This window comes from Hyperolius riggenbachi, chromosome 3 (genome assembly GCF_040937935.1).
Source record: "Hyperolius riggenbachi isolate aHypRig1 chromosome 3, aHypRig1.pri, whole genome shotgun sequence".
In the NCBI taxonomy this organism is placed as follows: domain Eukaryota; kingdom Metazoa; phylum Chordata; class Amphibia; order Anura; family Hyperoliidae; genus Hyperolius; species Hyperolius riggenbachi.
This window is the reverse complement of record NC_090648.1, coordinates 56617262-56635197: the sequence shown is the minus strand read 5'-3', so window position 1 is coordinate 56635197 and position 17936 is coordinate 56617262. Positions and strand designations below refer to the sequence as shown.

The following is a 17936-nucleotide window of genomic DNA, read 5'->3' as shown; positions in this document are numbered from 1 at the left end:
TAATAATGAGGCAATACATAACACAGAGCATCCTAGTCTATCACTGTATTGCTGTGACACTATGTTATTATGTGGTCGTTTCAGCAATTATTGTTTTTATTTTTCTCTATATGTGCCATTTTCTGCATATTTATTAAATTTGATATATTCTTTGATTGTATTTATATAATTTTTGTATCACATTCATATTATTCATATAATTTAACAATGAACACCCTGGGATTGGGCCGGCCTGACAACAAGGCTTGGACTTATATGTAAGATCCTGTGTGTGCATCATTATGCGCGGCAGGGTCTCACAAAGGGTGTGGTCACGCCTTAGTTGCGATTAGCTATCTCCGATGAAGGACAGTGTTCCATCCGCGTGAGCTCAGACACGGTTGTCCAGTCTTGGTGTGCGGTTTTGTCCCCATCCCGGAGTGAGTCGATTTTGGTTGACCATCTGTCACTAGTTATTTATGCAGTTTATCCGCCCTGCACAGCGTCCACGTTGCAGCACTATTTGGTCTGCTGTGCAGGCACTTGTGTTATTATACATTGCTATATGGGGTGACCTTACACACTACGGGTGTCTATTATCTGAAATATAGTGTTTCCATTATTTGTTACCTCGGCTGTATTCCCACCTGGTGTGTCTTGTGGTTTTAATTTGATTTTATGAGATATATCCCTTAATAAAGATATTTATTTATACTTCATGGTGTGATATATATATATATATATATATATTTTGGTTTGCCATGGATGTCTTTTGTTTGAGGTAGTTCAGTGACTATGTCCATGGTAATGGACTCTTTTGCATACCTGTTGCTCTATTGTTTGGCTACAATGCTTTGGAAATTAGTATTAAGACCCATTTCATAGAACAACGATGCAAACAATATTTCTACCACATAAAAAATACTAAAAAGATATTACAGGTTTTATTGAATTAAACTTAAAACACATAAACACATCAATCAATGAGCAGATAAAATTACATACATATAAACGATTTTAACTGTCCCCCCACCATTAGTCAAGAAGGGATGAAAATATATTGAATTTAAAATGACAACATTTTCTAAAACTGATTGTCCACACACCTCCACGCAAATATAGAAATACATGGATAATCACGTTCAAGTAATGTAAAACATAGATATATTTACAGATCTTTTATATAAAGATCATTTTCTTAAAGGACCACTATTGCAAAAAGTGGTTAGATTTAAAGTAAATGTTTACACATTCTTATAAGCAATACAATAGCTGTTGCTAACAGTAGGTAATAAAAATCTAACAGATCTGAAAGTTTTTTGATTATTTCATCTCCTCATGTGGAATTCTCAGTATTTCCTTTATTCTTTACAAAAGCAGTCCCTGGAAAGGAGATAAACAAGGATGTTGGTCAGCCTCCCTACATGTTTGTGCACTTTATTAGTAGCTGGACTGAGCACCTGCCATTCAGTTAGTACTTTTGAAAATAAAGAAAAACATAAAAATCCCCTATGAGGAAATGGATAAGTCCAACACCTGTCAAATCTGTTAGATTTTTACAAACTACTGCAAGTAAAAGTGACAGAAAATAAAGGTTTCAATGGCGTTTTACACTTTGACAAATGCACATTATACATACACATGGATTTCAAAGTTTACACTTTTTTTTCCATAATAATGGACTGTAAATAAAACACTGATTAGATGGATATCCTTATGTTATTATCGTCTATTGTGCAAAACAATGTAGTCAGTTAGGATTTAGAAGTTCACTTCATCTGCAGTTTTGTACTTTCTGTGTATCCATGTTTTCTGAAGCTATCTATATAAGCTTCAAAGATGCACATGTTAATGAAACTTTTATAATGAAAAATCATAATCCTGTGATGCTGCAACAAAAATGTTCATTTAAATTAGTTTACAGGCTGACATCCACTCGCTCATGTATCTTCTGATGTTTTCTCAGAGATGACTGTTGTGAGAAGCTCTTGTCACATTCTGAGCAGCTAAATGGTTTTTCTCCTGTGTGAGTTCTCTGATGCTGAGTAAGATGTCCCTCCCGTGTGAAGCTCTTGTCACATTCTGAGCAGCTAAATGGCTTTTCTCCTGTGTGAGTTCTCTGATGCTGAGTAAGATGTCCCTCCCGTGTGAAGCTCTTGTCACATTCTGTACATTTAAATGGTTTTTCTCCTGTGTGAGTTCTCTGATGCCAAATAAGACTTGACCTTTGTGTGAAGCTCTTGTCACATTCTGTACATTTAAATGGCTTTTCTCCTGTGTGAGTTCTCTGATGGTGAGTAAGACTTGACCTTTGTGTGAAGCATTTGTCACATTCTGTACATCTATATGGTTTCTCTCCTGTGTGAATCCGGAGATGAATGTTGAATATTTTTTGAGTGATGAAGGACTTCTCACATTCAGAGCAAGAAAATGGCTTCTCTCCAGTGTGATTCCTTTGGTGAGCTATGAGGGTTGATTCACTGGTAAAACATTTCCGGCATTCAGAGCAGGAAAAAGGTTTCTCTCCAGTATGAATCCTCTGATGAGCTTCCAGGCTTGATTTCACAGTAAAACATTTCTCACATTCAGGACAAGAAAATGGCCTCTCCCCAGTGTGACTCCTCTGGTGTATAATAAGATGTGATGGGTAAGTGAAGCTTTTCTCACACTCTGAGCAGTGATGCAGCTTGTCTCCTCTGTGACTCATCATGTGCTGCTGGAGATCCACTTTGTTGACAGATACTTTTTAGGTGTAGAGCAGGAATTCAGCTTTTCATCACACCTGCAATTAAATAATTATATGTTATCTTTACTATATTATGAGAAGTTCTGACAGTATAGTAAGATATCCTATATAATAAACCCCATGCGTCTCTGGGTCCTCCTGTGTCTGTGCTTCCAGAACTGACAGTTTGCTGTTTGTAAACCTCATTGCATTGTGGAAAATAATAGCTTTTTCCAACTGCCAAGCAAACAATATCTCACTGTATGCATACTGTATACTGCGGTGGGGCACGAGCAAGCGGGATGTGTTCGGGGGGGGGGGGGGGGGGGTTAGCAGCCGTGGCCTAGCACTGCCTGTTCAGTAAGCCAGCATCTATTCAGTAGGAGACCTTAGGCAAGTCTCCCTAACACTGCTACTGCCTATAGAGTGCGTCCTAGTCGCTGCAGCTCTGGCGCTTTGAGTCCGCCAGGAGAAAAGCACGATATAAATGTTATTTGTCTTGTCTTGTCTTTTAATGGGCAGGTCTTTTTACTAGTATATATATATATATATATATATATATATATATATATATATATATATATATATATATATTCTACAAAAGTATACTTTACAGAATAATCGTTTCAGGCATTTGAAATTAGCATGGGACAGCTTATAATGCTGTTTGTTTTTCATTAGATCGTCATTAACGAGAGTTAAACAGAAAAATTGTCATCTCAGAAAAATGCAATTTGAAGAATTTGCTCCAAATAAATAAACATATTGCCCATGACGACATTATATTCAGAAATAACTAATTTTAACATTTGTTAGAAATCACAGCTGCTGCATGAGACATCCCACAATTGCCTCATCACTTAAGGAACCACTATGATGAAAAAAGGAGGCAGTTAAAATCTGACAAAACCGACAGGTTTTGGGATAGTCCATCTCCTCATGGGGGATTCTAAGGGTGTTCTTTGTTTTCAACGGCATTTCCTGAACAGCAGTTTAACTGTCAAAATTGTTAGATACCAGCCAGCCTCTCTACTCACATGCACACTATTTTGTCATGTAGACTTGGCAACTGCTGTTCAGGAAATGCACTTGAAACAAAAGTAAATCCTGAGAATCCCCCATGAGGAAATAGACTGGCCCAAAACCTGTTGGGTCTGTCAGGTTTTAACTGCCTACTTTTTTCGTGATAGTGTACATTTGAAGGGGAACTCCACTGAAAATAAAATAAGTGCTTAATTTTTTACAATAATTATGCAAAAATGGTTTAGTCAGTGTTTGCCCATTGTAGAATCTTTCCTCTCCCTGATTTACATTCTGACATTTATCATATGGTGACATTTTTACTGCTGGCAGGTGATTTCAGTGGAAGGAGATGCTGTTTGCGTTTGTTGGCAGTTGGAAACAGCTGTTATTTCCCACAATGCAACAAGGCTCCACACAGAGAGGGGTTTCAACACAATGGGCTTGATTAACAAAAGCGTGCTAACTGTTTGTGCGCATAAAGTTTAGTGCGCATAAAGTTTTGCGCGTGTAATGTTTTATGGACACTACTTCAAAATCAGCTGCTTCACGTGCTAAGTAGAGTGATAAGCATACTTTGCATGTGAAGCAGCTGCTTTTGCATGCGAAGTAGTGTGCGTAAAACTTTACTCGCGCAAACTTTTATGTGTGCTAAAATAGCACGCGAACAGTAACAGCTTTGCCGTGCAAACTACTTAGCACCCTAGTTTGCACATGCAAAGCTTTTAGGCGTGCTAACTGTGTTAGCACCCTTTATTGAATCAAGCCCAATGTCAGCCATACAGAGCCCCCTGATGATCCGTTTGAGAAAAGATAAAGATTTCTCATGGGAAAGGGGGCATCAGCCAATGATTGGGACGAATTTCAATCCTTGGTAGTGGTGCTCGGATACCTCTTTTTGATATCTGGATTGTTCTGGATCTGGATAGCAAAAAATCTGGATAAATCCAGATATCTGGATTCGAACCGTTTGGATATCTGAGTCTATCCAGAAATCCGAACCCATTATCTGCATTGAATCCGGGTATCTGGATTGAAAACCGGAAGTGGCCTTTAAATTGCTTCCAAAACGTCTTTTATCGTAAATGATGCATGAAGCATCATGTTTTTTTTAAAGAAAAATAGCAATTGTTTATGTGGGGAGGTATAATACAAGACAAAAAAAAATGGCTGTAAATTAACATCAGGAGGTTCCAGAAAGCGGTCATTGGGCTCGATTCACAAAGCGGTTCTAACCCAGTTAGCACGCCTAAAAGACTTTACGCATGATAACCATTGCACTACACTGGTGAAAAGCCAGTTTAGGCGTGATAAGTTTAGACGTGATAAGTTTAGGTGTGATAAGTTTAGATTGCGCGCAAAGTCCAGCACGCAAAGCATTGCCATTAAACTCTATGTGAAGTGCACCAGACTTTGCTAGCACAAAACTTTTGATCATCTGTGCACTGCGGTGCTAACCCAGTTGGTGCTATAGTTATCACGCCTAAACTTATCATGCCTAAACTTATCACGCCTAAACTTATCACACCTAAACTGAGTTTAGGCGTGACAAAGGGCTCTTTACCAGTGTGCTAACTGTTAGCACCGCTTTGTGAATCAAGCCCATTCAGCCCACATTGTGTCCAATGCACAACTGGGGCATCACAGTTTACAGCCCAGACATCTCAAAAAAAATTATACAATATTTTTTCCAACAAAATACAGCTATTGTAGTGGCGTAATAGCTGGTGGCAGACTGGCAGCAGAATATTTGTTCTGTGTGGACCCTGGCGGTGGGTAGAGATCTCTGTTGTAGAGCTGGTGGTGGCCTGCTTATCCACCATCAGCTCCATCACAGGCTCTGCGTCTTTCTCCTCCAATGTGCGCCGACGACCCTGCTGGAAAATGGCTGCTACACGCTGCTGCACCTCTGCAGTGTGACTCCCCCTAACAGCTGGGCACCCAGTGCGTCCACGGCCAGTGGCTAGCGGTGGAATGGACACTGATGCAGCAAAACTGCCTACGGTGGCGGCAATGCTGCTCCACTTGCCCTTGTTTTTCATGCTGCCCCTCCTATGGCTGCCAGTGCCAGCAGACATAGTACAACTTTATATGTGTCCAAATGAAGTGGGGAACTTATACTTTATTCAAATCAGTAGTACTAGTAGATAGTAGCAGTAGTAGAACTTCAACTAACGGAGTGACAGCAGAGTAGCACACACTGACACACTAACTGTCTGTCTATCTGTCACACTGTAACAGCACTGCAATTAAAGTAAGCTAACTCTCACCTTAGAGAACTTTTCTAATGCCTCCTATTACAAAATTAATCAAGCCAAATCCTTTTTACTAGGATCTCATGTTCCTAAACACATCGCTCAATCCATTAAAGATTGCTATCCGTTCCCCTGGGTCTCAGATTCAATTGCATACCTAGGAATTAAATTAACCAGAACATCAGCAGACCTATACAAAGCAAATTATATACCCCTATTACACAAAATTAAATCAGAACTACAAGACCTATCCTCCCATCATTTATCCTGGGCTGGAAGAATAGCTGCATTTAAAATGCAAACACTGCCTAAAATAACCTACATTTTAGGAGAGTTAATATCCCAATACATCATTCTTTCTTCACAGAAATGAATAAAATAATCGCACAATTTATCTGGCAAGGTAAAAGACACAGAACAGCTGCCAAAACCCTAATAATCAAGGTGTGTTTGTAGTTTCTGGGGGGGCTCAGCGCACCTCTGATTGGAGGCCATTCGGAGGCGGCCTGGTGTTGCGCTGATCCACCTTTTGCGCAATTTTCAATTTTCGAATTTACTTGATTAGCCACACCCAGGCTATGCATATACATAGGTTAGGATTTAGTTAGTGTTAGGCCCCTCCCATGGAGGATCCACTTCTTCGCAGAGGGAGGGATGAGTACTTAATAGGTTGCATGCAAGCTGTTACAGGAAACTAACATCCTCCTCCAGTGGTAGACAGGTCATGTGTATGCTCGGTGTGTATTATATCCCACAAGTGGGGCTTGCACTCTTTTTGCAGGTAAGCACTTGTCTGTTTTTAAGTAGCACTGTTCATTTCCTTGCTATAAACCCTAATAATACCTAAAAGAAGTGGTGGGATTGTAGTACCTTGTATTTTATCTTTATACCATGCGTTTAACCTTGAAATAGCTAAATATTGGTGGCACACACCCAGAGAAGTCCCACTATGGGTATCAATAGAACGCTCTATTGTTAAATTAGACCTAAGTGATTTCCTACTGGCAAAATGAACACAAGGCCCTGGCAAGAAATCTCCCTTCCCGACCTTAAATGCCACAGTCAACTCTTGGCACTATATTTTTAAACAAAAAGTCCCAGAAGGAACGCATATTCCAAATATTCCATTATCAGTAGCCTCCTTCCTAATAGGATCTCTAAGCCTAAATCAATGGAAACATCCGTCACTCTCCAACTTTGACAACCTCCTCATTGAAGAAAGATTTAAATCTTTTACTCAACTCCAATCTGAATTCCACATTTCAGCCTCTGAATTTTTAACATACAACCAACTAAAACATCTATGGGCTTCTATACAGAATTCTCTCCCCAACATCCCTAAAACTATATTTTAACATCCACTCTTCTCAAAAAAGGCATCTCCCTATGCTACTTGGAAATCCTTAGGTCTTCTGATTACCAACTTAAGAAATATTTACGCTATTGGTCTCATGAATTATCAATTGACATCTCTCTTGAACAACTACAGCATGCCTCTTCCCACATATCTAAATACTCCAGATGTACCACCCACTCGGAAACATTTCAAAAACTTTTACTGCACTGGTATGTCACCCCTCTACGACTAGCAAAATATAAGGAGGACCAATCCCCTGAATGTTGGAGAATATGTGGATCCTTAGGATCACTCCCCCACATTTTTTGGTATTGCAAACACATAAGAAACCTTTGAAGAGAAATCTCTCTATATATTACTTCTCATATCTGGTCCTCATTTACCCTAACCCCCACAGCATTACATATAGGTTTAGACACAATACCTACTCCATACCGTCTAGAAATCTCCCAAATTTTATGTGCTATGCACCATATGATTGTGATTAATTGGAGAACTCCCACTCCACCCTCCCTGGAACAAACTCTTGCTCTAGCAATATCAATATGGAAAAGACCATACATCCACTAATTACTTAATTACATGCTAGTGATATGAGTATATAATACCTCTTGCACAGATTACCATCTCCCTCCATCACTCTTCATCATTAATACAATTGGAAAAAAAAATCTTTACCCTCCACTCGCATAGTACTGTGAGTATACCCACCTAAATGCATCCTCATATTTCTTTGCTAAGCAGCTTTCTTTTATAAGGATGTTCTACCTTTCACATGTTGACCATTATAATGTTGAAGTTTTTGTTCTATACCACTGTTTATATACAGTGATAACAACTACAAAAATAATAATAATTAGCCAATTGTAAACATTATTTCAGGTTATTTGTGTTTATATATTTCAATTCTGCTTTGGCACAAATGTATTACTGTTAAAGCTTTTGTCAATAAAAAAATAAATGTTTAAAAAAAAAGTAAGCTAACTCAATACAAATTAACTATTAACTGGTAGTAGTAGACTAGTTGTAGTAGTGCTAGTAGAACTTCAACTGATGGAGTGACAGGAGCACACACTGTCTATCTTTCACACACTGACTGACTAACAGCAGCACTGCAGTGACTATCTGTAGTAAATGAAGCTAACACAGTAGTAGTACTCTCTCTAACAACTAACTATACACAATATAAGACTAGTAGTAATACAGTAATCTAATCCCTAATAACCAACAAGCTATACTGTAGCTAAGGCTGGCAGCAGGCCTTGCCTGTGCACACAGCAGGCCGTAACCTATCCTAGCAGCTGCAGCACTGAGTCTGACTGTCACACTGACTAAAATCAAAATACAAGCTAGCTAACTAAAAAAACAATAAAATACTGGTGTAGTACAGGTGTTTAGGAGCAAAAACTCTAGGTTTAACTCAGTAATACAGCATTTGCTTAGCCAACAACACTGGAGATGTCTCTCAGTGAGCAGTCACAAGCAAGGACGAGATTCTCATCATGGCGCCCGCCTTATATACAGGAGGGGCTGGCCAGGGTTCCCCTCTGTGATTGGTTGCTAGGGCTTCGGCTGGGAGCCCTCTGATTGGCTCAATAACGTCAATAACGTCATCTCCATGGTTACGCTATCCGGATCCGGGTACCCAAACTAGGTATCTGGACTGATTTCCAGATACCTAATATGTATCTGGGTTCACTCGGATAGTTCATTCCAGATTTATCCAGATATCTGGAATCTGTATCCGAGTTCGGATACCAGAAAACAGTTTGGATATCTGGATGAGCATCACTGATCCTTGGACATAGTTTCTTTTAAGTTAAAGAGAAACATCTTCACAGCCAGAATACAAGAACAGATACAATATCTCCTAATAAGATTACCTTTACACAGTAAAAATCGAAAAACTACTTAGATGTGTGCATAAAGAAACAATTTTGCCTTAAGTCAACAACACAACCGATATAAAAGACACATTTATAATTCCTTTCCAGAGAAAAAAAACACAATTCTAACATTGTAAAGATAAAGAAACAAAATACAAAGATTATGACTAAAACTTTCATTATTGTAATAGTATATTTGGAAAGTTACCACATAGCATCAGTGGATGCATCACAAATCTATATACAGGAAAAAATGATACATGTGGCTTGGGTACACTAGTAGAAAAAATGTGACATTTAAAATAAGTATACATGTATATCAGTTACAATTGTATAACCCTTTTGTGTCTTGGAATGTTATTCATTTAATAGCTTGCACTCTGCTATACATTTTATTCTTCATGTTACATCTGCTATTGTAATCACCAGTTCTGTACTTTATACCAGTGTCCATATTTGATGTATATCATTGTCTGTATCATTATGTATCCCTTGTTTGTTTTCCTACTTTGTACAGCGCCACAGAATATGTTGGCGCTTGAAAAATAAATACTCTTATGAAGTTGTTGCTTACTGTAGGGAGTATTATCTGACAGCTGCGAACCTTTTACCAACAGGCATAGGCTTGTTCAAGTCCTCAAGGGGGATTCTCAAGATTTCCTTCATTTTTAAAAGCACTCCCTGCTGTAAACCACAGTGTACATGTGTGACTATGGTGTGCCAAGCAATTAAATTGGGCAGCTCATCTCTGCTTGTTTGCATAGCATGCATATTGGCATAGGAGTGCAAAATCAGTGCTGGGTTGTTATATCGCCAAACTCCAGATTGAGTGCAGTGCAGGTATAGCCAATACTGTTATTGATAAAATATAGCTGAGTACTGTTATTGGCTGCCATGTAGGATTACTGGTTGAAAAGCTTGGCTAAAATATTAGTACTAGGCTCACTTATTGCAGGGTTAATGTTAGGGGATAGGGCTGAATGTTACATTGAGGCTTAGTTATAGGAAGGTTAGTGTTTTGAGAGAGGTTAGTAAAAGGTTAGATATGATAGTGTTAAGAGGTATAGGTTAATTTAATATTGGGTTGTGTTAGAGGTGATTAAGTGATTTCAATAGTGGCACACAAATTACTGACACTTAGATAATATTACAGTATCATGACTGATATTCAAAATAATGGCAATCAAGGCACCCAAATAAGCACACACTTCTTTTAAATATAAGCATAATGCACTCTCCTCAAAACTTTTAGATTGTTATACCTCTCTTTTATAATGTTACATCACCTTATCATGATAGCGCTACATCTGATCATTTACGTGAACATTTGTTCATCTGTAGTAACTTATTTTTTACACTTTATATGATTTCATATACACTCTTTATGGACACTTTTATTTGCAATTAACTTTATAAATAATAAACAAAGTTGACACAAACAGCACCTTTCAGCAAGAAGTTACATCTCTTGATCACAAGCAAAAAATATTTTCTGTATAGCCCAGGCTTAACACTGGCAGCGTCAGTGTTTCCCCTCTAACAGGTTTACTTTTGTACAATATAAAATCAGACATGTGTCATCCAGTTATGAGTCACACATGCAAAAGCCATTTCTGTATAATATCTAACTTATTAACATGATTGATAATTTAAAGAAAGAAAAATAACAATACAATCAATATTACAGATCAGGAAATCAGTATGTTTATAGTTACCTGGTAGAAAGTGATCTCTCTGTGAGCCTTCTGTCTGACTGAGGTCTGACCCATTTTATATTCACTTCTCCTCCATTTACTAACATAAAGTGGTTTGGGATTGGTTAAAAATGTCTTATTGTTAACAACAAAAGGTCTATTTACAGACCTATGAAAGGACAGTTTCAAGACCTATTTATTGAAACTTACACCCACCCAGCAAGGTGTTAATTTCATTAACATTCCACAGTATAAACAAAAGGCATATTAATGTGCAACATTCTAAGTTTGTTGAGGAAAAACTGTTTTCAGGTTATCTCCATATAGTAAAGGCAGGCATTGTTTCAGCTTAATTGCTTTGTTTTTATGTGTTGAAAAAACATTTGCTAATTGCTCTTGTGGCAAGAAGGGAATTTCTGGAGGGTCTGATCATAACAGCTCCTTAAATAGAGTACAGAGTGTATTGCAGCTGAGGCTCCACTGAAGAATATTTTCAGCTTATGGTCAGTTTTAGAAATTCTAAAAAAAATGTTAAAATAAAATTTCAAAATGATTTGTGCAGGAGTGAGCTGTGTTTATTGCAAATATCTATTTATTTATTTATATGTTTGTTTTTAGCAAAAGTGGAATTTCCATTTAACTACATGTGCCGTAACACTAGGTATTCATTTTTAGTTGTTATCACAGAACATCCAAAATAATATGAAATATTAACCCATTCGCGTTCCGTCGTTTTCACTTGAGTAATGTTCACCTCCCATTGATTAGCCTATAACTTTATCACTACTTATCACAATGAACTGATCTATATCTTGTTTTTTCCGCCACCAATTAGGCTTTCTTTGGGGGGTACATTTTGCTAAGAGCCACTTTACTGTAAATGCATTTTAACAGGAATAATAAGAAAAAAACAGAAAAAATCATTATTTCTCAGTTTTCAGCCATTATAGTTTTAAAATAATACATGCCTCCATAATTAAAACTCACGTATTGAGCCACAGGACAAAAAAGCGCAGTATCAGAAAGCTTGGGTTAGAGACTTAGGAATAGAAATAACGGATGAAGAATGGAAAGTAATATGGGAAAGTACAGCTAAATGTTCCAATAGCCCATCTTTAACCAAAACTTCCTTAAAATTGCTGTTTCGCACTTATTTAACCCCCTCCAGAATCTTTAAATACAATAAATTTATAGCTAACGCCTGCTTCAGAGGATGTTCAGATCTGGGAAACCTCAAACACATTTGGTGGTCATGCCCTAAGGTACAGGATTTATGGATAAAAATTTTCCAACTTACAACAACATTATGGAATAAATCCTCTACACCTATTCCATTATATGCCTTATTGAATGTTAGACTTTCTAGCCTTTCATACTGGGAGAATGCTCTCTTCATCAGAATTTTAGCTGCAACCAGAATGTGCATAGCACAAGCATGGCTTTCTGATCAATTGTCCTGGGACAAGGTTATTCAAAAAATCAATTATACATGCTTAAACGAATTTCTTATGTTTATGACTAAGGGGGACACTGGCCATTTTTACCGTATATGGGATCCGTGGTTATTATCCATATATGGTAAACACCTGAATCCCACACTGTCTTCACATAGCAGATAGATAGACCAACCCAAAGATACTACCAGAAGAGCTAGATATGCACAACCGGATATACCCAATGACTTACACAATATATACGTTCAGAATAACGTAAATATGTTTATTATTAGAACTAAAAGGAAAGCCACCTCCTCCTTCCCATCTTGGGGGAGCCACTTTTATTTACTTTCATTTTACTTTTATTTACCTTTATAAGAATACTCCTAAAAGAGAGAGTATCATAAGCTGTCCGCTTGTCTGACTAAGTGATTTCTTGTTCTTATTTCGCTTATATTTGACAGCTTGCAACTGTTTACGGTTATATTGTTATATTCAGAGAATTGTTGTTTTACCCTCATTCATTTATATTATTGTATTGTCAATATTGGTATATATGAATGATTTAATAAAGTCTTTGGAAAGTAAAAAAAAACTCACGTATTGTATTTGCCCATATGTCCCGGTTATTACACCGTTAAAATTATGTCTCTATCACAATGTATGGCAACAATATTTTATTTGGAAATAAAGGTGCATTTTTTTCCGTTTTGCATCTATCACTATTTACAAGTTTAAAATAAAAAAAAATATATAAATATTTCATCTTTACATTGATATTTAAAAAGTTTAGACCCTTAGGTAAATATTTACATGTTTTTTTTTATTGTAATGTTGTTGTTTTTTTTATTAAACATTTTATTTGGGTATTTTTGTGAGGGTGGGATGTAAACAATAGTATTATAATGTAAATGTGTCTTAAGTTTTTGTTTTTTTACTTTTAGTTGTAGTTTTACTTTTTGGCCACAAGATGGCGGCCATGAGTTTGTTTACATGACGTCACTCTAAGCGTAACACACGCTTAGAGTGACACATGGGGGAGGCGACAGCCAGAAAAGGCGCAGCTTCCGAGAGAAGCTGACGCTTTTTCAGCGGGGGAGAGGAATCAGTGATCGGGCACCATAGCCCGATTCACTGATTGCCTGGCTAACGAACCGCGGGCCGGGAGCGCGCGAGCACGCGCGCGATCGGCCGCGGGAGCGTGTGGTAGCGCGCATGGTTCCTGGACGTAGTTTCTACGTCCAGGAACCAAAATAGGTTAAACACTTATACTAACCTTTTTAATATTTTTAAGTTCCCTTGGCCCATCATACCAATTTTTGCCTATGTAGGTATGGGGTCAAAAAGACCCCTAAAGGTGTCTACAATTATTAATTCTCATTCATTCAAGTTCATCTTAGAAAAAGATTCATTGATCACTTGATCATTAGAACCAGATTGACTTGGACACAGCTACAAGATCATGTGCCTTAACACTAGGTATTCATTTTCAGTAGTTATCACAGAATATCCAAAACGAAAAACTCATACTAACCTTCCTAGTATGTTTAAAGAGACTCTGAAGCGAGAATAAATCTCGCTTCAGAGCTCATAGTTAGCAGGGGCATGTGTGCACCTGCTAAAACACCGCTATCCCGCGGCTAAACGGGGGTCCGTTCACCCCCAAATCCCCCCTAGCAAAATCCACGACCAACTTGGTCGTGGATTTTGCTCCTCCTAGAGGCAGAGCTAACGGCCGCAGCCCTGCCTCCAGTCGCATCTATCAGACGCGCATCGCCGCCTCTCCCCTGCCCCTCTCAGAGAAGGAAGACTGAGAGGGGCTGGAGAGAGGCGGAGATACGCGTATGATGGACGCGCGTGGGGCAGGGCTGCGGTGGTTAGCCCTGCCCCAATGCGGAAGCACTCCCCCGCTGCACGGAGGGGATTTGGGGGTGAAGGGACCCCCGTTAAGCCGCGGGATAGTGGCGTTTTAGCAGGGGCAAACATGCCCCTGCTATCTATGAGGTCTGAAGCGAGATTTATTCTCGCTTCAGACTCTCTTTAAAGGGAACCTAAACTGAGAGGGATATGGATGTTTCCGTTTAAACAATACCAGTTGCTTGGCAGTCCTCCTGATCTCTTTAACTGCAGTAGTGGTTGAATCACACACTTGAAACAAGCATGCAGCTAATCCAGTCTGACTTCAGTCAGAGCACCTGATCTGCATGCTTGTTGAGGGGCTGTGGCTAAAAGTATTAGAGACACAGGATCAGCAGGAGAGTCAGGCAACTGGTATTATTTTAAAAGGAAAAATCCATATGCTTCTCAGTTTAGGTTCCCTTTAAGTTCCCCTAATCCTACCAAAACTACAGGGCTGGATTTAACATAAGGCACTGTGGGCCTGTGCCTACAAGTGCCTGATGATGGAAAGGATACCTCCCTTACCCTCCCTTACCTCCAGAGTTCTTACCTCCTTCCTTCCCTATGCAGAGTCCTGATGAGAGTGTAAATGAGAGTTTTACTCACCCAGCTTTCTACATTCCACTGATGATGAAATCTCAAGTCCATGCAGGGGTACCTCTAGCTCTTCATAAATATGGGTAGAAGGAAAAAGCACTATTAAGCGTGTATGTAAAAAAAAAAAACCACTGTGTGTTCACTTTCTTAGTGCATAGAAAAATGTTAAAGTGCATACTCTGACCAACATCTAATAAAATATCTGACAAATATGTCAAATTATTGAAAACAATATGGCCAGCCCACACTAATAGACCTTTCATACACCACCTACTGCTATCTGCCTGGGTAAGTCCGCTGAACTACACCTACTAGCTGTGAGCAACAGTTCAGAGAGAAGATGTCCTAGGTTGCAATTCTCAGATAATCATTAGAATCTTACTGATAACATCTAGCACAGTTCAAGATGAAGGAGGATAAGATGCTAAATGCCTTAGACTGATGCTTTCATTCCTCAAGCAATTGCCACTGCAGTGAACCCAGCAATATCCACACTAGAGTTGGGCCGAACCTCCGATTTTAGGTTCGCGAACCGGGTTCGCGAACTTTCGCGGAAGGTTCGGTTCGCGTTAAAGTTCGCGAACCGCAATAGACTTCAATGGGGATGCGAACTTTGAAAAAAAAAAAAATTATGCTGGCCACAAAAGTGATGTAAAAGATGTTTCAAGGGGTCTAACACCTGGAGGGGGGCATGGCGGAGTGGGATACACGCCAAAAGTCCCCGGGAAAAATCTAGATTTGACGCAAAGCAGCGTTTTTAAGGGCAGAAATCATATTGAATGCTAAATGACAGGCCTAAAGTGCTTTAAAACATCTTGCATGTGTATACATCAATCAGGTAGTGTAATTAAGGTACTGCTTCACACTGACACACCAAACTGTTCACTGAACAGAACAGGTATGCAGTGGCAGGTTCACTGAACAGAACAGGTATGCAGTGGCGGGTTCACTGAGCAGAACAGGTATGCAGTGGCAGGTTCACTGAACAGAACAGGTATACAGTGGCGGGTTCACTGAACAGAACAGGTATACAGTGGCGGGTTCACTGAACAGAACAGGTATGCAGTGGCGGGTTCACTGAACAGAACAGGTATACAGTGGCGGGTTCACTGAACAGAACAGGTATACAGTGGCGGGTTCACTGAACAGAACAGGTATGCAGTGGCGGGTTCACTGAACAGAACAGGTATGCAGTGGCGGGTTCACTGAACAGAACATGTATACAGTGGCGGGTTCACTGAACAGAACAGGTATACAGTGGCGGGTTCACTGAACAGAACAGGTATGCAGTGGCGGGTTCACTGAACAGAACAGGTATACAGTGGCGGGTTCACTGAACAGAACAGGTATACAGTGGCGGGTTCACTGAACAGAACAGGTATGCAGTGGCGGGTTCACTGAACAGAACAGGTATGCAGTGGCGGGTTCACTGAACAGAACAGGTATACAGTGGCGGGTTCACTGAACAGAACAGGTATACAGTGGCGGGTTCACTGAACAGAACAGGTATGCAGTGGCGGGTTCACTGAACAGAACATGTATACAGTGGCGGGTGCACTGAACAGAACAGGTATACAGTGGCGGGTTCACTGAACAGAACAGGTATGCAGTGGCGGGTTCACTGAACAGAACAGGTATACAGTGGCGGGTTCACTGAACAGAACAGGTATACAGTGGCGGGTTCACTGAACAGAACAGGTATGCAGTGGCGGGTTCACTGAACAGAACAGGTATGCAGTGGCGGGTTCACTGAACAGAACAGGTATACAGTGGCGGGTTCACTGAACAGAACAGGTATACAGTGGCGGGTTCACTGAACAGAACAGGTATGCAGTGGCGGGTTCACTGAACAGTACAGGTATGCAGTGGCGGGTTCACTGAACAGAACAGGTATACAGTGGTGGGTTCACTGAACAGAACAGGTATACAGTGGCGGGTTCACTGAACAGAACAGGTATGCAGTGGCGGGTTCACTGAACAGAACAGGTATACAGTAGCGGGTTCACTGAACAGAACAGGTATACAGTGGCGGGTTCACTGAACAGAACAGGTATGCAGTGGCGGGTTCACTGAACAGAACAGGTATGCAGTGGCAGGTTCACTGAACAGAACAGGTATACAGTGGCGGGTTCACTGAACAGAACAGGTATACAGTGGCGGGTTCACTGAACAGAACAGGTATGCAGTGGCGGGTTCACTGAACAGTACAGGTATGCAGTGGTGGGTTCACAGAACAGGTATGCAGTGGTGGGTTCACAGAACAGGTATGCAGTGGTGGGTTCACAGAACAGGTATGCAGTGGTGGGTTCACTGAACAGGTATGCAGTGGTGGGTTCACAGTACAGGTATGCAGTGGTGGGTTCACAGAACAGGTATGCAGTGGTGGGTTCACAGAACAGGTATGCAGTGGTGGGTTCACAGTACAGGTATGCAGTGGTGGGTTCACAGTACAGGTATGCAGTGGTGGGTTCAGAGAACAGGTATGCAGTGGTGGGTTCACAGAACAGGTATGCAGTGGTGGGTTCACAGAACAGGTATGCAGTGGTGGGTTCACAGTACAGGTATGCAGTGGTGGGTTCACAGAACAGGTATGCAATGGTGGGTTCACAGAACAGGTATGCAGTGGTGGGTTCACAGAACAGGTATGCAGTGGTGGGTTCACAGAACAGGTATGCAGCCAGGGACAAGCTAAGCCTAACTAATCTTTCCCTATGAGAGAGTGTGCAGCAGCTCGCCCTACTCTAACTAATGCAGGCACACGAGTGACCGTAATGGTCTCCGCTGCCTGCCTTTTAGTAGGGGGGGAGTGGCTCCAGGGGCTAGTGTAGCCTAATTGGCTACACTGGGCCTGCTGACTGTGATGTAGAGGGTCAAAGTTGACCCTCCATGGTGCATTATGGGGCGAACCGAACTTCCGCAAACGTTCGCCTGCGGGACGCGAACGCGAACCATGGAAGTTCGCATGGAACCGTTCGCAGGCGAACCGTTCGGCCCAACTCTAATCCACACTTAACAGAGTGTCCAATTCACAACTCAATCGCAGTTGTTAGATCAGTGAGACCTCTTGAGCTTAGGATATGCCAGCATA

At 40.3% G+C, this 17936-nt stretch overlaps 1 pseudogene; it reads right to left on the bottom strand.

Moving 5' to 3' along the window:
* The window catches only part of LOC137562109 (zinc finger protein 208-like), a 250675-nt pseudogene that overhangs the window by 133529 nt on the left and 99210 nt on the right, over positions 1-17936 (bottom strand).